Consider the following 21,786-nt stretch of genomic DNA (forward strand, 5'->3'; position numbering starts at 1 on the left):
AAGCTTTTCCTCACTAATGTCCTTACCAGGGGACATAAATAGGCAGGTCTTTTCTCTCCAGTTGAGGCAAACACCTATGTAGTTCAAACCAGCATACTGTACATTCCTGTGTGATTTTATGTGTTTTATCGTTGGCAGATGGAATATCTGTTTTTCCCATTGCTATCAATTGAATGTGTGCAGTGCACACCCTGTCCAAAGCAGACCTGTTTTGTCGGGCAGAAGTCAGGGCTCACTGCCCTGGGACAGCCCATTTCTTGGAAATACTCATAGGATTTTCAGTTTCCCTTTTTGAGGTATACAAGGAAAATATTACCCTGAGGAAATATCAAAGGATTTCCTGACATCAGCCAGAGAAACAGGTGCACACATATTTGATTTGATAAAAATGGGGGATATGAGTGCAGTGGCCATGGTCCAGGCATCTCTCATTTGCCCTCCTCAACAATTCCATGGTCCACTCAGAAAACCTCCATCCTCAGTGATCACTGTCTCCATAACACATTTGAACGCCTTAGTCTGGAATTCAAGTTCCTTCACAGTCTGGCTCCCACTGACCTTTCCGACCATATTATGCGCTACACCCATTCAGGATCATGCCAAACTAAGCCACTTGCTGTGCCCTGATCCACAACCCAAACCCTGTGCTTGCTTCTGTCCTTTCTTCAACTCAAAGTAGTCTTCCTCTACAACCCAAATCTCCAAATTCTTGGTATCCTAAAAGTCCTTTTCCTTCACCAATCTATGAAGACTCTTCCTCCCCCAGGTGGAAATCAGTCATTGCAAGTTATTTGTATTTCTCTGATGGTACTTCCAAGTTCTACCTTGAAATATGGCCAGTGATCTCACCTGAGGATTGTATACTTCTTTGGGAGTTGATGCCTGATTCATCTTTGAGATCTTTGTTATAAGGTCTTACAGCTATCACATGATGGAAAGAATATTTTGGAGTGAGAGATGACTTGAGTTCAAGTCTACCTCCTGCTGAAGACCTCTCTGACTATCAATTCCTAAATTTCAATATATTTTTCAATATCCGATCTGATAATGGTATGAAAGTCATTGTTTAAACTGTAGAAGATAAAATAGTTTAATATAGTTTATAATATATTAATATTAATATTTTATAAAGGAAAAAGTGAAGAGTGAAATAAATCTATTCTCTGACATTGCTCAAAAGATGATTAATTCTTCTACAGAACATCACATACCTGACCAATTCATTCCACAATTGGAACATCCCTGAATTGGACCTGCTCATGAGAAGAGGACAAGTTAAAATATGATCCTGTTACTAAAATTGCTAAACCCTCCTCTCCTTGTCTCCTAATCCTCTTGGCATTTTTATATTACAAGCAGGCTATGTTACAGTGATTCACAAGTTCAAATACTGAAACCAAAAAGACTACCATTCATTCGTTCAACAAGTATTTACTGTATGTTTTTAAAGACCAGGCAACCTGCTAGGTTCTGGGGTTAGAAAGACGAGTGAGACAAAATTCCTTCTTGCTCTTGAGATGTTTACAGACTAGTAGAGGAGAAAATGAGCTTGATATCAATTTCATTGCAATATATAACATGGTATGTTAGGTTTTGGAGTAAGGTAGAAATAGAGAGTGGTCAATAAAGAGCTTGCCTAATGAAACTGATTATATGGTTTATGATACCCATCCATCATCAAGAAAATGTATTCCCACTTCAGTGTGCATTTGAAGTGCATTTAAGGGATGGCTGAGTGGCTCAGCAGTTGGCTCAGGGCATGATCCCAGGGTCCTGGGATCGAGTCCCATGTTGGGCTCCCTGCATGGAGCCTGCTTCTCCCTCTGCCTGTGTCTCTGCCTCTTTCTCTGTGTCTCTCATGAATACATAATAAAATCTTTTAAAAAATAAGGTGAATTTAAGTCCATTGTGAAAAAATGTGGATGGTGAGAATGTGATTTATGCCTGTTCTCCACACTCCATAGTGGACTTGAATCTTGAAATTCCCTGGAGAAAGGCTTGCTTGAAACTCAAGAATTATACTAAGTCTGTTTTTCATTGTCTCTAACAAAAAATCAAAGCTGGAAAGCATTGAAAAGGAGAGAGAAATCTCTTAGGGTCCCATTGACCGTGGGTAAAGGGGGAGTTAGATGTTGTTTAGTGTTGGAAAGAGAGGGATTCACACCCTGCCCATCGGAGCAGAATGTACCGTGTGTGTGTGTGTGTGTGTGCGCGCGTGTGTCTGTATAGGGAGAGATGATTGAACACATAGAAGTTTGGTAATATAAGGGTTGAGGCACACTCTGCTCTTCATTCCTGGGAGTTCCCTGAAAAGGGAAGCAAGGTCCTTGGATACCTGTCCACATGGTGGAGTGCAGACCAGGGAGGCTGACAGAGCATGTTTAGTCTCAGGGTTTTCAGAAAAGTCCAGGAGAATATCCAAAATGGCACTGTTCCTTAGGGAAGAAGAACACTGTTTTTACAATGTAACTACAATAATATGTAACATACAAATACAAATATTGGTAACAATTCATGACATTATTTTTTTTATTGATAAGGAATGACAACTGATGTGTGTTATTTAACTCACTCAAGTTGTCTGAGCTGAGTGTAATTTCCAGATCTGATTTTCTATAATAGCTTTTTGAGCTAAACTTGAGAAAATCTAGGAGTTGTAAATGAAAATGCTGGAAACCAGTATTTTATTTTTATTTCATTGAAGTTCATGTAAGTTTATTTTATTTTAAAGATTTTATTTATTTATTAATGGGAGACATACAGAGAGAGAGAGGCAGAGACACAGGCAGAGGGAGAAGCAGGCTCCATGCAGGGACCCCGATGTGGGACTCGATCCCGATCCTGGGTCTCCAGGATCAGGCCCTGGGCTGAAGGCGGCGCTAAACTGCTGAGCCACCTGGGCCGCCCTTATGTAAGTGTAAATAACAAATACGCAACTAGATTATTCATCCTATTTACTTATTCTTGGTCACTTATTTGACACTACATTGAGACATCTTCTTGGTCCTATAGTTACTTATATCTGTGACATATGTCATCTTTGAAGACAGTTCTTCAAGAACTGTTTTTATTATTGGAAAACATTAATTTAGTAGTTTAAGGGTCATATGAGGTGGTTAGGCTTGCCCAGACAGTTTCAGGATCACATACCTGGAAATTTCCCTGTTTCATTCATGTTCAGAAAACAATGAATGAGGGGTACCCACAAATTCTAGGGAATGACTCAGAGTGGTTCAGTTCTGATCTGCATTTTTAAATTCCTTCTTCAAAATAAATAAATTAGTTAATTAGTTAATTAATATTCTTGCTTCATGTCAAATTATTATGTTTTGTAGCCCATTATGTAGCCTGTGTTCCAATACTTCTAAAATCTCACCTAATTTTCTGTGGTTGATTAACATTTATTTACTAATATGGTGTAGACATTTAATTGGATAAAAATAGATCTTTGATCAATGCTATAGATGCTTATCTGAAGCAATGTATCTATTAAGTATAATTTAAGGGGTTTTTTTCCCAAAAGTGTCTTTTTCTAAATTTTCAATTATCAAAGAAATATTCCATGGGTTTCATTTGTCAATCTGCACTTGACTCTATTAGTTAAACTGGAATATACTGACAACATTACTTGTAATTTTGAACAAAATTGTAGAATTGTATAGGTAGGTGTACAGATAATAGAACACACACATATATACAGCTATATACACATAGATAGTATTGTGTGCATATAGTATTGTGTTCATATAAGTCTATATAATTGCACAGATAATATAATGCAACTAACTCATACCCACATACTATTTTTATAGTACACAGGACAATTGTTTAGTATGTGCATCTACAGTTTTTAAATACTCATACCCCTTGACCCATTCATTCCATTTCTGTGATCTGTTCTAAGGAAGCAATTGTAAATATATAAGAAATATTAGCCACTAAGATATTTATTGCACCATTATTTGTGCTAGAGAAAAATTCAAACTGTTTACATTTACAGAATAGGAGAATGGAGAGGTAACTGGTATTATAACTCTTTGAAGGGCTATCACACAAAATCATGTTTACAAAGATTTTATAACAACATGGAAAATGCTTATGTTAAAAAGTTAGTTGAAAAAAATTAGACACAAAATTGCACAGGTATAGATGGAAACTAGGAAGAAAGCAGAACTCTCAAATCATCCATGCTTTAGACATTACACTCACCACTTAACTCTATCTCCATTACAGGAAGAAAAAGAAAAAAAAACACAACAAAACCCTAAACATACAGAGGAATATTTGCCTGAACATAAATATCTAGGTACTTAAAAGGCTACAAATTTTAGTTAAATAAAAATTAGATTCCTTTAGCTATAAGAGCCCTTTACATAATTGCTGTGTATTTTTGAATAACCTCTTTAACTTCCCTGAGTCAATTTCATTCATAAAACAGTGGTGGTAATATCAAAATATCAAAATCTCACATCTTTGTGAGAACTGAAATATATTATTCTTAGAGCCAAAGTAAATTAGTGCCTGTGTTTTAGTGATGAGTCACAACTACAGAGTGATAAAACATACTCATGCATCTATATACACACACATGATTCTTTAAATCAATAGAGAAAGATAGAAATTTAAAGGAAAAACTGGATAATTTACAAACAAGCAAACTTTAAGAGAAAAGAAAGGTCAGTTTTTGAAAATAAACCTATATCTTACATGGTCTAAGACATCTTTCATAACATTATCCTGAAACTCCTTCATAGGCCCTACATGTACAATTTGAAAACCAACCTACAGCTTGAGAATCTTCTCAGGGATCTTGCCTCAGTTATTAATAATTGCTCTTTCCCTTATTAACTGTTGCCTGGAAATTAGCCTAAGGTGACATTAAAGAAAGCAGAGGGTGATACTGCATTCATTCTCAGAGCCTACTGCCCCCTAAAGGATGCTCCCGACTTTCAAGCCAAAGAGCTGCTTACTAGAGGGTAGCTGAGATACTCTCTTCTGGCCAACATAATCCCATTAGAAGTCCACGTCAGGCCAAATTCTCAACTGCCCCTCCCAACTGGCAATGTGAAGAAGCCCATGCCTCTGTGGTTTAGCTACCCGTTGTTTTGAGTAATGACTTTTATGATGCCACAGGCTGCTGAGCCAAAATAATAATATGGGATCGTAAAAGAGGAATGCCTCCACTGAAAATTGTCTCCATACAAATGGCATTCAGAGACTAGCAGAGGGGAAATGAGGGCATCTACGGTTTTATCATTAACATCAAGGGCAGCCAGCAGAGGCCAATCGGGAAAGCTGATCCTCTTTGCATCCTTTTTAAGTAGATAATCTCAAAGCAGATCCTGTACTCCTGGGAATTTCCAGAGTTTATAACATCTGACCCTGCCACTTGTGCCATAGTTAAGATTTTAAACCAGTTCTCCCTTCTTATGGTATGAGGTGCCTCATGACACAGGCTACCCTGCTAGATGTGATAGAAGAGATACAGAACATAAGAGATCAGGTCTAGTTTCTCTTTTCTGACATCACTATGCTGGCAACTAGGTCTTTCCTTCATGACATGCTACAAGCTTGGCCTCCAGCTTTTATGCACCTTTGATGTTTCCTGAGAAGTTAGACCATGCTGTCGCTGGAGGGCAATGCAGTGCCATATTGCTTTTACATAGTCTCCCACTGTATGATCACTCCCATGAGGTTTTTTTTTAAGATTTTATTTATTTATTCATAGACACAGAGAGAGAGAGAGAGAGAGAAAGAGAGAAAGAGAGAGAGGCAGAGACACAGGCAGAGAGAGAAGCCGGCTCCATGCAGGGAGCCCGACGTGGGACTCCATCCCAGGTCTCCAGGATCACACCCCGGGCTGCAGGCGGCGCTAAACCGCTGCGCCACCAGGCTGCCCTCCCATGAGATTTTGGAGACAGGAATCTATCTGTGTTATAACATCTTGAAACCTGGATAGACATTTGGTTGCACCTAAGAAGATTTTCATTGTTTTTATCTCAGATGGCTCAGTTAAAATAGGAGCTAGATGACAAAGACAGGGAGTTGCCTCTATTCTTGGCATGAAAAAGTTAGATGAAAGGCTTAGTGATATGCTTGGTATATAATTGACACTCTCCCAACATTAACTCAATAGAGCTTTAGGAATCAGAGAGTTGAGAAGACGTCAATGAGATTGAGAACGCATGCCTGTTAGGTTAATTCATAATTTATTGTGAATCTTCATATCGTTTGCGTCCAGAACTGTACAGACTCAATTTCCTGAACGGAGGAGATATTGCTATTGAAATATCAAGAAGAATATATTGTATAAATTGCTTGCTAAAGGAACCTGACGTTTGTAGCATTTCTAGTGTTTATACTGGAAGAGGTTTGAACCTAGTGAAATGGGTCCCCCACCCCACTGAGGAAGACAGGCAAGCACGTAAGCATGTTTATGTACTGATCTGACTTTGTATGAGATGGTGAGTGTGTGAGCCCAAGAGTGCCAGATTGGCCCAAGAACAAGTTGGTGGGTGGGGACAAATCCGGTGGAAATAGGTAGTGACAACTAGAGTGGGAGACAGAGGAAAGGCTGCTCAATAGAGGCTGAACATTAGGCTTGATAATGTGAAATGTTAAATTCTGGCAACTTAAACAATATTATATCTTTGTGTGTTAAACTAGGACTTGCGTGGTGGAAAGGGGAAAGGAATGTATATGAGCATAGGTATGCATGACATTTATGGCCACATCTTAAAGTCTGCTCTTGCACAATCTTATAAAAAGTCATTATATAATATTTAAGATGCATGCAGTTTTACTGAATAACATCTCCAGCTTAAAATGAAATATTATTATAATAAAATATTCCAGTTACCTATGCCAGATTGAGCCACTCTCTCTCACCCTTAAATGAACAAATATCTTGAATTGGTTGTCATTTATTTCCATGCAATTCTTTATTTATTGCCACTTAGGCATTAAACAAGATGTAGTGTTATTTTATATTCTTCTTCACTGGATGCTATTCTTTCAACTTATCTTCCCTACCATCAGTCCCAAAGTCTGTGGTAGAGTCGCGTTTATCCTACCTGCTTACTCATGTTTAATAGCATGATACTCCTTTCCTCTCTCAACACCGGCACCACTAGCATGAGAACATTGACGAATGGCTCCATTTTCTCAGCAGGACAAAATACATCACACACAGTTCCACATAATTCTTTAAAAATTCCAGATGCTTGGTGGTACATTAATTTAAGGCGTCCTATTACAGAGAGGTAACGTGAAGTTCGGAATTGAAGTCCCAGCTCCGTTCACCACCAACTAAGTTTGGCCAAGTCATTTGTCTTCCTAGAACTCGTTCTGGTAACTTACAAAGTGGAGGAGCTGAATGACATGTAAATTAGCTCTAATATTTCCAACTCTAATATTCTTTTATTTTGCTCTTTTCCTTCAGTATGGATGAATAGACTCACCATCTCCATTATTAAATGGTCTTTCCTTAAAACTCTCTTTTGTCATTTTCTTGAAACATTTATGGACCAATAGAGTTGACAATGTTTCTATACATATGTTCCACAGTATAGACTAAATCCATTTTCAAAACGCATTTTCTTATCAATTTGCTTCAAGGAACCAGTCTTAGCCTGCTTAGTATTCTGTGGAATGTATTCAGTAGTCACTAAAATTGTTACTGATAATCTGAACATGTGATATAATACCTTTTGCTAAGGTAGTCTTAATTTGAACCCCATGTAAGGCAATTGCTAACCCAAGTATTTCAAAGCTGACACATTTCCACCTGTATGAAGTCTTTCCAGGAAAGGATTCAAGGATAGATGCAAAGACACAGTGCGGTGAGGATGATTTCCATTCTCATAGTTTATACACAACTGGCTGTTATCCCTGAAAAACCATCACTTTAAACAGAAATATTCCATGTTTAATCCCTGACAATTTCAAATTGAAAAGTGTGAGGACAATCAATTAAATAATCTTTAAGTTCCAAGAAAATGAAATAGACTTTTCTCCATTATAAAAGTGATCCTTTACCATTTCTTTCCTTCAATGAATGTAAAAAGTCATGTCTAAGAGTCTCCACGTAGGAAAAGTAGGCACATGGTTGATAGGAAGGCCAAACGTGTGTCCTGTTTTCATCCATTAAATGCTATTTGCTTTATACAGTATATATTTATGGTTTCTGAAATTGGGATGCTTATTGAATTTAAAGAGAGAAACTTTGGGACGCCTGGGTGGCTCAGCAGTTGAGCATCTACCTTTGGCTCAGGTGGTGATCTCAGTGTCCCGGGACAGAGTCCCACATCGGGCTCCTTGTATGGAGCCTGCTTCTCCTATCTCTGCCTCTCTCTGCGTCTCTCATGAATAAGTAAATAAAATATTCACAAAAATAAAAAAATAAATAAAGAGAGGAACTTTGTATTTGTATGAACAGACTCCAAGAACAAGGCTGAATTTTTGATACCCCGTGCTAACGCATGTTGAATAACTGTGACAGGCAACGAAAGGGGCGTAACTCAGGAGTCGTCCGCATTCATTCATTTAAACAGTACTTTTCAAGTGTAACTACTAATTTCAGCTCAACAAACAATTACTAAATGTTCCTTGTGAGCCTGGGACCGCTAGGGTGCTTGAAGTATCCATATGTAAAGAATATGTATACAGCTGGGAATCCCACTCCAGCAGTACATAGCTAGGGGCTACACGTCATGGAAAAGCCTCCAGTTTCTCCTTTAAAATAGGAAAAGAAGAAGAGTTGGAAATAGGCATTTGTATTCACATCCTTAAAGATACAAACACTATACTGAAAGTCTGCTAAAATGTTCTTGAGCCTACTCACATTTGCTCAACCTAGAAGTAAACACTGTAGAAGTCTAGAAGTCTGTCCTGGTACTCAAGGGAACTTGAATTGAGGGGCATACTTTCCTTTATAATTAAAATCTTGACATCTTATTTCGAATTAATATATCTATGAAGGAATTGTATTTTCTTTTCTAATCACCGTTTTACCTCTGGCAGACATTTACAATATTAAACTTTTTTTAAAAGATATTTTTCAGTGAGCGCTGGTGGAAATAGCAGCGGGAAGTGCGGCCTCTCCCTTAGAAGCTGAAGTTGTTAAGATAGTCAGCGACAACGTATGTGAGAACTGGCTCATTGCGGAGCTAATCACCGAATAAGAGTAAACCACTTCTCAACAATGCACTATTCTCTTTCAAAATCATGAGACTTTTCATATCCAGCTTCCAAAATCTCATTAGAATGTCTCCTTCCTGGGATCCCTGGGTGGCGCAGCGGTTTAGCGCCTGCCTTTGGCCCAGGGCGCGATCCTGGAGACCCGGGATCGAATCCCACGTCGGGCTCCCGGTGCATGGAGCCTGCTTCTCCCTCTGCCTGTGTCTCTGCCCCTCTCTCTCTCTGTGACTATCATAAATAAATAAAAAATAAAAAAAAAAATAGAATGTCTCCTTCCGGCAACCAAACTGGTTAACAATAAATAATTCATCAACCTCAAGAGGCTAAGGAAATTTTGAAAGATGTTCTGGTTTAACAAAAACAAAATGGTCTCATTTATGCAACGTGTCAAGGAATTAAAAATAGGTGAAAAGTTCATATCTGTACTCTGGAAGGACTCCCCATGAATAATACAATAGCACCTCAATTGCATTATGCAAAATGTTTGCTGAACCCCATCACCTGTCTACCCCCATTGAACATGGCTTTTTTTTTTTTTTACATGTGCACTGTCTAAATTTAATCAGATCACCTTCTCTTTAGTACATTTCTTATATCCCTAAAACTTGCTCTTCCAGAGTAAAGATCAAACCATATAAAGATCTATGGTCTTCATGTCAAACATACACCGTGCTCCTATTACTTGCAGGTGTCACGCAGGCGCGGGGGTCAGGAGGTGAAGAAGTCACGATCCTCACCAGGTCGGGACGGGGCAGTAGGCCCAGGGTCGTCAGCGGCGGGCACGGGGAAGCCCCGAGACCTGGTCCTTGAACTCAACTGTCTGATGCTTTGGTCTGATTCCCACGGGGCCCGTGAAGCCCGCAGCGCCCGGGAGGCCGCGTCCAGGTGAACCGGGCCCTGGGGCCGGGCCGGGAACCAGTCGCTTCCAAGCTTCTAGAACGTCCTTGACGGATTTCTAACAGCCGCGCCCCCCCACCCCGCCCCCCTTCCCCCGTGGCCCCCGCGTGCCCGGGCAGCCCCCAGCCCAGAGGCCACCGTCCTCCTCCCATCACGCGGCCCCTCCGCGAGCTGCGCGGCGGGCGGGCGGGCGGGGAGGGCGGAACCGGGTCGCCGCGGGCCTGTGCGGGTCGACGCCCATCCCGGGACCGCAGGACTGCAGGGCGCCCCGGGCCTGGCCGCGCGGCCCGTGGGGGAGGAGGGCGGGAGGGCCCTGGGGGGGCACCTGGGGGCGGAGGGGAGGGCCTGGGGGGACCTCGGGGGGGACCTCGTGGGGGGAGGGCCCGGGGGGGACCCGGGGGGGAGGGGAGGGCCTGGGGGGGACCTCGGGGGGGGAGGGCCGGGGGGGAACCTAGGGGGGGAGGGGAGGGCCGGGGGTACCTCCGGGGGGCGGGCCTGGGGGGGACCTTGGAGGAGGGAGGGCCTGGGGGGGACCTCGGGGGGGGACCCGGGGGGGGGGAGGGCCGGGGGGGGACCCAGGGGGGGATGGGAGGGTCTGGGAAGGACCTTGGAGGAGGGAGGGCCTGGGGGGGACCTCGGCGGGGGGAGGTCCTGGGGGGGGACCTAGGGGAGGAGGGGAGGTCCTGGGGGGGACCTCGGCGGGGGGAGGTCCTGGGGGGGGACCTAGGGGGGAAGGGGAGGGCCGGGGGGGACCTCCGGGGGGTGGGCCTGGGGGGGACCTTGGAGGAGGGAGGGCCTGGGGGGGACCTCGGGGGGGGACCTGGGGGGGGAGGGCCGGGGGGGTACCTCGGGGGGGGAGGGCCTGGGGGGACCTCCGGGGGGGGCGGGAAGGCCTGGGGGGACCTCGGGGGGCGGGCCTCGGGGGGCCGGAGGGCGGGCAGGAGTCACCTGGGCAGCGGTCGGGCGCACAGTTCCGGCCCGAGCCTCGCCTCCAGGCGCCAGGGATCGCGGGCCGCACCCGCCGCTGCAGGGAACCCGGGCGCCGCGAACCGGCCGGTGCGGAGCTGCAGAACCGTGTCCGGCTCTCTCGGGCCTCCAGGCGGGTCCGCAGGCCGCTTGAAGACCAGGTGCTCAGAGGGGTTAGGGGCCTGCGCCGGGGGCACCGGGCAGTCAGAAGGCCCGGCCGGCTTTCCAGGGCAGAGCAGCGTGGACAAGCCCCGCGCCCGGCCAGCACCCAGGGCCCGGTCAGCACCCAGGGCCCGGCCAGCACCGAGGGCCCAGCCCGCACCCAGGGCCCAGTCAGCACCCAGGGCCCGCCAGCACCGAGGGCCCGGCCAGCACCGAGGGCCCGGCCAGCACCCAGGGCCCGGTCAGCACCCAGGGCCCGGCCAGCACCCAGGGCCCGGTCAGCACCCAGGGTCCGGCCAGCACCGAGGGCCCGGCCAGCACCCAGAGCCCGGTCAGCACCCAGGGCCCGGTCAGCACCCAGGGCCCGGCCAGCACCCAGGGCCCGGTCAGCACCCAGGGCCCGGCCAGCACCCAGGGCCCGGCCAGCACCCAGGGCCCGGTCAGCACCCAGGGCCCGGCCAGCACCCAGGGCCCGGTCAGCACCGAGGCCCCGGCCAGCACCCAGGGCCCAGTCAGCACCGAGGGCCCGGCCAGCACCGAGGGCCCGGCCAGCACCCAGGGCCCAATCAGCACCCAGGGCCCCGATTAGCACCCAGGGCCCAGCCAGCACCCAGGGCCCGGCTAGCACCCAGGGCCCGGCCAGCACCCAGGTTCCCGATCAGCACCCAGGGCCCGGCCAGCACCCAGGGCCCAGCCAGCACCCAGGGCCCGGCTAGCACCCAGGGCCCAGCCAGCACCCAGGGCCCCGATCAGCACCCAGGGCCCGGCCAGCACCCAGGGCCCGGCCCACACCCAGGGCCCAGCCAGCACCCAGGGCCCGGCCAGCACCCAGGGCCTGATCACCCAGGGCCCGGTCAGCACCCAGGGCCCGGCCAGCACCCAGGGCCGCGTGCCTCCGCGGTTTTAGGAGCGCTGTGCCCACGCACACACATCACCTGACACCCATTTACCTGTCGGGGCCCCGAAGACTTGGAGTTCGACTGCCACCAGGTAAAGTTATTTGTCACTAGAGACTTAGTCCTTGACATCTGTTGCACCTCCCAACTTTCTCGCCTCCATCCAAAATTCACTCCGCCCCAGCAGCCCCTCCCAGTACTGGCCGAGGGTGAAGTCGCCGCCGCGGCACCTGCCAGATGCTTTTCACACGTTTAGAAGAATTTTTCTCTAAAAAGGAAATATCTGCAAGATACCAGAGGATCTTTTAAAGATGATACTTAGGATACGTTGCCCTTTTGTAAACATAAAAAAGGGGGAGATAGTAAGCATCCTTAGTATGCCAGGTATACTTTGGTTCCACAAAGTAAGCCAAAATTCTGCTTATTGGGGGGGGGGGGTGATACTGTGAAAGAGTAGTCAATGCCAGTTTTTCTAGCTCTCCAGCGCTCTGCAGGGACTGGATTTGGGCCATATGAGAATAATTTCTACTGTTAGATCAATATGGAAATGGAGAGAGAAACTTGATAAGCTATTCCCAGCCTGGTGAGTTAGGAGTTAAACTTTAGAGCTGACACCCCAGCATTTGGTAATCCTCCCACCTCATACAGTACTTGGCTGCAAAATCTGTGAAGTAGCCTCCTTCCGGAAGTCAGGTTTTCTTGTAATACCATAATTGGTTAAGTATATAATGGCGAATTTAACAACTAAGTCCCTTGATTTTCAGAACAAATGGCACCCACATGCTTGCTGTTGACCTTCTAAATTGTGAGTAAGATATGCCAGGTTGCCATAAGCCATGGGGTGTTCAAATGACTCCCCGTGGGCCCCCCCACCCTTGTTTGCAATGCTATCTACTCTGTAATGAAATGACAAGACCGAATTATATCAGAGAAGAACACCCACAGATACACCCTAAATCATGCAAATGAACATTTTGAAATTCAGTGGTAATTTAGGAAGGTGGTCTCCAGTACACTTCCTTTCCTTATACAGGCAGAGCTAACGATTCTGTTTTAAGACAAAACTCCAATTGTTCTTGAAACTAGCGAATCACAAATCAACTGCTGCTAGTAAAATGAAGGTAAAGTAGTTACACGTTGGAGAAAAAAGATTTTAGAATTCACAAATAATTATAGAAATAACCAATATGTTATGTTATAATCATATGGAAAGAGTGTAGGTTGTAAAAATTACAAACACTGAAAATTCACTTGGTCACTAGGTCTTTACACACTAAAACTCAAAGTATGGCTGTTTGAATAGTCATGATACAGAGTTCTATCCTATCTTCAGATAAATCATTATAAGCTCAACCAGTTGAAAGTTAGAAAAAGAAGCAAAAGCAAGTGACGTATTCACCTACTAAAATTAACTTTGTGTAGTTTGAAATAAGTGCATAAAGTACAAGAAAAATATTTTTAACTTGATTCTGGTAGTTAACTAATTAATCTGGAAAATTAATTAAATTAGGGAACAATGAGAAATTTTAGGTATCATCAATAATTTCTTATATGTACTTAAAGTGAATAATTATGTATTCAAGTTTCAGTCTTTTGATGTAGGATGAAAGCTATACCCTTGAGAATACACCTATTGATAGGAATTTCCTCTGGTTTTTCTCCCATGAGCCACACCCATAATATTGACCAAGATTTCCAGTTTCAGCTGGTTGAAAGGATATAGGAATTTAAATACTTTAGTGAAGCAAAAAGCATGCTAAAAATCCTTTTAGATTTCCATGGTTTGACAATTTTTTCCAAATATCTTGTTTTCCTCTAATTTAACATCATTTTTTAGTCATTTTTTTTCTTTATTGGGTTGTTCCAAAGCATTTAACTTAATATTCTTACAAATATCTCTCTTCTGTTTCCCATTCATATGTCATTGATTTACATAAATATTTAATTAAATTACGTCATTAAAATAATAAGTACAACTGGCATAAAATGTTTGGGAGAAACAAAGCTAAACTCAGCAAGTGAGAGCTGTAGTACATAAATATGTGAGAGTAGCATTCAGGCGCTACAGGACACCCACTTATCTTTTACAGAAGAAATGAAGAATGCTTGTTATTCCATAAAATTCATTAAGCAAAAGTCAAGTGAAACTTAATTTTTAGTAGGTGAAATTTTTGTGGGCAACAATGTGTCATGAAAATGTACCAGTATACTGCAATACATTTTATGGGAATTTATAAATGTTTCCATTAACTTTTTATTATGAAGTCTTGATAGTCCAGGTCATAATTTCTGCCCATGAGTAGGAAAAAAAAATTCAACTAATAGAAGCAAACCCAGAAAGATATTTATTGTTCAAGTTCAGAAATCTATAATGTTAAGATTCTGAACCAGAATGCTGAGATGCTCCTAGCCTGTCTTCATAGAAGTCTTCAGATGCTGTTGCAGCACCAGGGATCTGAGTTTTAAATTTTTCTTTATCACCAGGTATATGTCATGCCCTTTATATCTGACATTTTCATCTGTTTTCTATTTTTACTAGAAATTTCTACTACTTTGCAAGCCCCTCTTCCTTTTGTAGAAAGATTATCTTTTCCATCTTATTATTTACTAGATGGAAAATATTAAATATTCTATTTTAAGACTTTTGAGTCTTAAATGTTTTAAAAGTCTTATGTTTTAAAAACAAACATAATTAATATTCATAGTCAGATTTAGTATTTTATAATATCTAGAATATATCAATATCTATGACCTCTCCCAGAACATACCAATAACTTTAGAAAGTTTTTACTTCCTTCATTTGTTCTTCATTTTTGTCACAATCAATACTTGAATAAAATGAATAGTAAGTTTGAATAATTTCTTTGTTCACTGTTGATTCTCACATGGCATTACTCCCTCCTGGAGTCATTTAGCTTCTTTCTGGAGTATATTTTCTAGTCTTTTAGCAGTTATTTATTTTATGCCTAAAACGTACCATTTTTATTTCTCAAAAGCTTAAAGTACACTCTAGAACCTAACATAACACCTAACATAACATAATCCAAAGTTTTAAGATTTGGATTCAATTCTATGCCTATCCAACATCAAATTGCATATTTTTTCAATTTCTTGGGTTCTTGAACCCAGGAAAGATCTCACAGCAGAAGAAGGAATTTTGAGATTCATGAAAGTGACACACTTATGGATTCAAATATCCTAGGAGAGACCTTTGTCTCCTTTCTTTTGCCATTCCCTTGTTTGCTTTCTTTTAATGTTTCCCCCTCCTTTGGCTACCATTACCACTGGAAGTGACAAGCCTAGACCTAAATTAGTAGAATTAATATAATTAATATAATCGGTGGTGGAAAAAACTGAATGAAAGAAGAGAACAGGAATCAAAGGGGAAACTGGAAAGGAAGAAGCAGAGAATACATGGACTTATAAATATTATAAATATTATTGTCAAAAGAAGCATCTCAGATTCAAACACTGCTTTGTAGAAAGTTTCTAACAAATATGAAAGATAGTGTCTTCAGATGTTTGCAGAAGTTTTTCTTAAAAGTATTTTATATGTGATATTTTTGTTGTCACAATTTCTCTTGAGATTGAAAAATAATTAGATGAATGCACTAAAATAACCTTCGTAGAAATCAATATTATTTTCAGATCTCAAGCTTATTAGAAATACTGTCCTGAACTGACCATCTTGCTATGATTCACTATTCTAAAATCCAATCTTTAAAAATTCTAGAAATGTTGGATTTACTGCACACTATATTGAAGTTTCATACACTTGGAAAATTAATTTTATGTTATTTAGGAGAAACGTTTTCAAGTGACTACACTGCTTAAATTGCAGTCGGAATAAAAATAGGGCAAAAGCAAAAACACAAATGAAAAGATATATTTTTGAGATGCTGAAGTTGTGGTTAGGTCATAGAAACAATTAAAAAAAAAACTGAGAGCTCAGATCTTTTTGTCTTAACATCCACCAATATAACCTGTTTCAAGTTATATATGCTCTCTGAGATAAAATGTGAATTGTTTCCAAAAAAATTATGGCTTTGATTTTTCCCAACATAGAAATTAAAATAAATGCTTTATACATTCAACTTGAGAGCTAGAAAGAGGAAAAATATTTTCTTATGAAACAGGAAGAAATAGGGATGCCCGGGTGGCACAGCGGTTGAGTGTCTGTCTTTGGCTCAGGGCGTGATCCCTGGGTTGCGGGATCAAGTCCTGCATGGGGCTCCCTCTGGGAAGCCTGCTTCTCCCTCTGCATGTGCCTCTGCCTCTCTCTGTCTCTCATGAATAAATAAATAAAATCTTAAAAAAATGAAACAGGAAGAAATAATTCATAAATATAATAGCAGAAATTAATTTGAGCTAACCGAAAAGAAAAAAACAATTGAATTAAGTCATAATTATCTCAGGTGTGTCTGCTCAGGGTCTATAAGAAGCCTACTTGGTCATAATATGAAGTCTAAGAAATTTGATACAAAGTCTAAGAAACTATGTCTCTACCTTATTTCAGTTTACCAATACCTGCCACTTAAATTATAGGAGATTTGGGTCTTTTAACTAAAGGCTACTTTTAAAAATAAGAATGACATAGGTATCTGTGATTTGGAATGTACCAGTAGGCTACCCATTTCTCAAACTGTATCCTTATTGGGGATTGTATTTGGCTGCACCAACAGAAGCCCAACTACACTGGTTAAATGGAATTCCCTAGAAACAGATTCATGGATGGAGAGTTGCATTTGGAAGGTTAACTAGAAAATCCTCTCAGGACATATATCTGTAAAAAAGTGGGGAAGGCAAGGTTGGGCAGAGAAGATGCAGATCTACAAGGTTACAAGTGAGGGCTTAGCCAGTCCCACAGCAAGTTTTGGAGCTGCATCATTTTTCAAAGTTGCCCCAAATTAAGGCTTGGGCTTTTGTGTCCCTACATCCAAGAGTCATTGCCTATGAGCCATCCCCTTTGAGGTGACAATTTTGAGCACAGAAATCCCTATAGCTGATATCTGTTCCAGTGAGGGACACATCTATGAGTCATCAGTAGCTGTACTGTTCAGCCAATGAGGATAGGTCTGTCACCCTGAAGAAGGACAGAGGGCTGAATGCCACCATATGCGCTGCAAGAGTGTCCTTTCACTGCTCAGATCCACTTGCACTTATAGCATGTTTGCCCATCTGGGAACAGCTTCTCCAGGATGCTGGTTGCTCTCATTTCCAGGGGAAATATAAAAAGAGAGTCAGGGTGGGAACTACACCTCAAGACTGTGATTGATCTCCAATCAGTAATAATGCTTATCATTCCCCTCCTCAACCACTCAGTCTAGAGTCCCTCACCTCAGCCAGCACTTTTGCTGCTGGGGTGATCCACATCCTCATCCTTGAGGAATCTGAACGCAGGGTTACCATGCCCTTTCGTAGGTCATGACTGCTGTTCTTGACTGTTCACTGTTAAAACTGGACATGGGAGCACCAAGAGACACCTCAATGGATTAACTGAGCACCAAATAGTCTTCCCTGGCCCCCTCCATGCCTAGCTAGGACTGATTATTTGGCTAACCTAACTTATAAGGACTTGCTTGAGATATGAGGGACAAAATAAACTATGGAGTTGAGTGCACTATTGAGTCATTAAAGAGAAATAATGAGAGGTGTAGGATGACAAATCAAAATTCAAGGTAAAATGCAAAAACCAGAGGAGAGGGTGTCCTGGCAACCTTTAATAAAACCCATAATCTTTTGCAGATGAAAAAACATAGTAAAAGAACAGGCTCAGGACTTAGTTGTTAGAGTAGCAGAGTTTCATGGAGGACTGATCTCTCAGTCTAGCAGGTCCCTCATGTCAAGGTCAGGATTCTAATCAGGAAAAAGTGGAACACGGAGACTTGGGATGGGGACATCTGGATAGATGCATTGAGAAATGAAAATTCCCAAATATCCTTTATGGGAGGGTAGACCTGTATAAACACCCGATTCCATCTTATACAAAAATACTGGGCCCATTGCTTAAGGTTGTACATAGGCCTCAGATAAGGCAGGAGACTTACAAGACAATGCCTGTCCCCTCAAGATCTACCTCTACAGCCTCTCTTGGTGACCAAGCCAATAACAAGAATAAAATCCCAGCCTAGTCCAATTTGAGGTAAAGGAGTAGAGGGGCTTTATATTGAAGTTGCTATGGTATCTGGATAACATATCTTGGGAGGAGCTTGGATATTATGCAATAAGCTGTATCTTGAGCGTTTTAGATCAAGGGAGTAAAACATTAAGCTGTATAAGGAAGCACCAATTAAAATGGGACAATTTTGTCATAATGCAGTATTTAACACCCAAGCAAAGACTTTAAGAGTTAGAATAAACACTTCACTAGCATGGTTCTTGGAAGCTTGAGAAACCTAAGGGTCACCATAAATGAAATATAAAGGGCAGAACTACTGTGTTAGATGTTGGAGAAATGGATAAAAATGTCCAGAAAGTAGATATTCTTGAGTACATATATTACATAAGGCTATAAAACCCTTCAACCAAATAATTTCTGTAAAGGACCAGAGGAAATCTCATTTAGTAAATGGGTAAGGCAGTTGGTGGTGAGAGGGACCTCTGCATTACTGGGAAGCTCAGTGGTGGTGTCCTTTGTAGAACAGGGGCCAAAGGTATTAGATGCTATTACAGAACTAAATTTGCAAAGCAATAGAGGCCTGATGATGGTATTTAACCATCAGAAGCAAAGTGAATGCAATTATGGCAATGAGAGGCAAGATTGAACTGTAGTCAGGAATGGCCCCAACTATGGAGAAGCATGAGGATAGTTAAAAATACAGGATCTTCCTAACGGCATGGTGCAAAGGCAGTTAACACAGGTATTGCTTAATTTACATAATGACAAGTAATTGAGGAGGAATGTTTAGAAGGTTGAGAAAAAAAAAAAAAAAAAAAAAAAAAAGCTGCCTGATGAAAAAGTCACAATCCCTAGCCCAGTTTCCAAATCTGACCTAGTTTCCAGACCTAGAATCCAATGACTCAAGGAGACATCAGATCCCTCTGAGGAAAGACCCTGAAACACCAGGGCCTATGGCATTTACTTAGGTAAACATAAATTGGGGAAAGAATGATAGATTGTTTCAAAAATTATTGGATATGGGGTGTCAACTGATGCTGATACCCAGATACCAGATGTTGGTACCCATTACCAACATCATTACCTGTAAGCTAGCTCATGGAGTAGCTGAAATTCATAGTGGGTCCACTGGATCCACAGAATCATTTGACCATTTGGTAGGCATTTCCTTGAAAGCTGTAGCAATATTGAAATGGACTAAAAAAAAAAAAGAAGAAGAAGAAATGGACAGAACAGGAAGTTCATAGAACCCCCACATTTGTTCCTTGATCTGTGGTGCAAGAATTATTCTAGTGGTGAAGGCTAAGTGGAAATGTCTGAAACTGGCCCACTCCAACAAAGCTAATACATTTTTTAAATTACCATATTCTGAGGAGAGTAGTAGATATCAATCTCACCCTTGAAGACTTAAATGATAGTCCCATCATATCCATTTAATACAGAAGTCTGGTCCTTACAAAACCACATGGATCATGACAGATGAAAATGGATGAATAAAAGCTTAGCAAAGAAACCTCAGTTTTGTTATGCTGAATGTGATATCTTTTTCTATTTTTAATTTTTTGGGGAGAAGCTCCATAGTGTTTTCCACAGTGGCTGCACCAGTGTACACATTCCCACCAATAGTACTGAGGGGTCCTTTTTATCCACATCCTTGCCAATACTTGTTATTTCTTGTCTTTTTGAGTCTAGCCATTCTCACAGGTGTAAGATGGTAGTTCATTGTGGTTTTGATTTGCATTTCCCTGATAATTAGTGATGTCAAGCATCTTTTCATGTGTTTGTTGGCCATCCGTATGTCTTCTTTGGAAAAATGTCCATTCCAGTATTCTGCACATCTTTAATTGGATTATTTATAGTTTTTTGGTGTAGAGTTGCAGAAGTTCTTAATATATTTTGGATATTAACCCTTTATTCAATATACCATTTGTTATATCTTTTCCCATTCAGTAGGCTGCCTTTTCACTTTGTTGATGGTTTCCTTCTCTTAGCAAAAGCTTTTTATTTTTTTTAAAGATTTATTTATTTATTTATTTATTTATTTATTTGAGAGAGAGAGAGAGAGAGAGAGAGAGAGAGAGAGAAAGGCAGAGACACAGGCAGAGGGAGAAGCCGGCTCCATGCCGGGAGCCTGACACGGGACTCAGTCCCGGGACTTCAGGTCACGCCCTGGGCCAAAGACAGGTGCTGAACCGCTGAGCCACCCAGAGATCCCCAAAAGCTTATTTTTATATGGTCCCATTAGTTTGTTTTTGCTTTTGTTTTCTTTTACTGGAGGACACATATCTAGAAAAATGTTGTTATGGCTGATGTCAAAGAAATTACTGCCTATGTTCTCTTCTAGATGTTTTATGGTTTCAGGTCTCACATTTAGGTCTTTGATCCATTTTGAGTTCATTTTTGTCTGTTGTGTAAGAAAGTGATCTAGTTTCATTATGTTGCATGTAACGGTTCAATTTTTCCAGCGTTGTCTATTGAAGAGACTGTCTTTTCCCCATTGTATATTTTTTCCTCCTTTGTCATTGATTAATTGGCCATATAAGCATGGGTTTATTTCTAGGCTTTCTGTTCTATTGCATTGATCTATGTGTCTGTTTTTGTGCCAGTGTCATACTGTTCTGATTACTATAGCTTTGTAGTATGTCTTGAAATCTGGGATTGTGATTCCTCCAGCCTTGTTTTTCTTTCTCAAGATTGCTATGGCTATTTGGGGCCTTTCATGGTTCCATACAAATTTTAAGACTATTTGTTCTAGTTGAGTGAAAAATTCTGTTGGTATTCTGATAGGGATTGCATTGAATCTGTAGATTGCTTTGTGTAGTATAGCCGTTTTAACAATATTGGTTCTTCCAACCTATAAGCACAAATATTTGTTCATTTGTTTGTATCATCTTTAATTTTTTTCATCAATGTTTTATATTTTTTGGAGTATAGGTCTTTTACCTCCCTGGTTAAGTTTATTACTAGATATTTTATTCTTTTTTTGTATAATTGCAAGTGGAATTGTTTTCTTCATCTCTCTTTCTGCTACTTTGTGATTAGTGATAAAAGACAGTTGATTTCTGGGTATTAATTTTGTTGTATGCTGCTACTTTACCAAATTCATTTATTACTTCAAATAGATTTTGATGGAGTCTTTAGAGTTTTCTGTGTGATAGTATAATATTATCTGCAAATAGTGGCAGTTTAAATGTGATACCTTGACAAGAGCAAATTTACAGTTTTGGCATGTGGTATGCAGCTGTTGACCCAGCAAATTTGCTCTTTTCCATTCCTACCAGAAAGAGGATCAGAAGCAGTTTGTGCTCATGTGAGATGAACGAGAGTATACACCCATGGTCTTACCCTAGGGCTTTGCTAAACTTTCATACCTTCTATATTAATATAGTTCAAAGGGATCCAATTGCTGGAATGTTCTGCAGAACATTCCACAGATGCATTATATCAGTGACATTATGTTCATCAGACCAAGACCTACCGAGACCTACAAGATTATACACAAGACCCAGAAGATATATAGTAAATAAACCTACCATATCAATGAATTTT

The 21,786-nt window shown here is 41.7% G+C and overlaps 2 long non-coding RNA genes across 2 annotated transcripts in view; one reads left to right on the plus strand and one right to left on the minus strand.

The window, feature by feature from the left end:
* Positions 1–10,121, minus strand: part of LOC140603521 (uncharacterized) — a 53,403-nt gene extending 43,282 nt beyond the window's left edge. The window contains exon 1 of the long non-coding RNA XR_012006497.1: positions 9,936–10,121. This is a non-coding gene — a long non-coding RNA (uncharacterized lncRNA). The remainder of the gene's footprint in view (positions 1–9,935) is intronic.
* A 1,810-nt stretch (positions 10,122–11,931) lies between these two features.
* LOC140603522 (uncharacterized) overlaps positions 11,932–21,786 on the plus strand; it is a 33,469-nt gene continuing 23,614 nt past the window's right edge. The window contains exons 1-2 of the long non-coding RNA XR_012006498.1: positions 11,932–12,213; positions 12,884–12,924. This is a non-coding gene — a long non-coding RNA (uncharacterized lncRNA). The remainder of the gene's footprint in view (positions 12,214–12,883; positions 12,925–21,786) is intronic.

Source organism: Canis lupus, chromosome 14, assembly GCF_048164855.1.
Source record: "Canis lupus baileyi chromosome 14, mCanLup2.hap1, whole genome shotgun sequence".
In the NCBI taxonomy this organism is placed as follows: domain Eukaryota; kingdom Metazoa; phylum Chordata; class Mammalia; order Carnivora; family Canidae; genus Canis; species Canis lupus.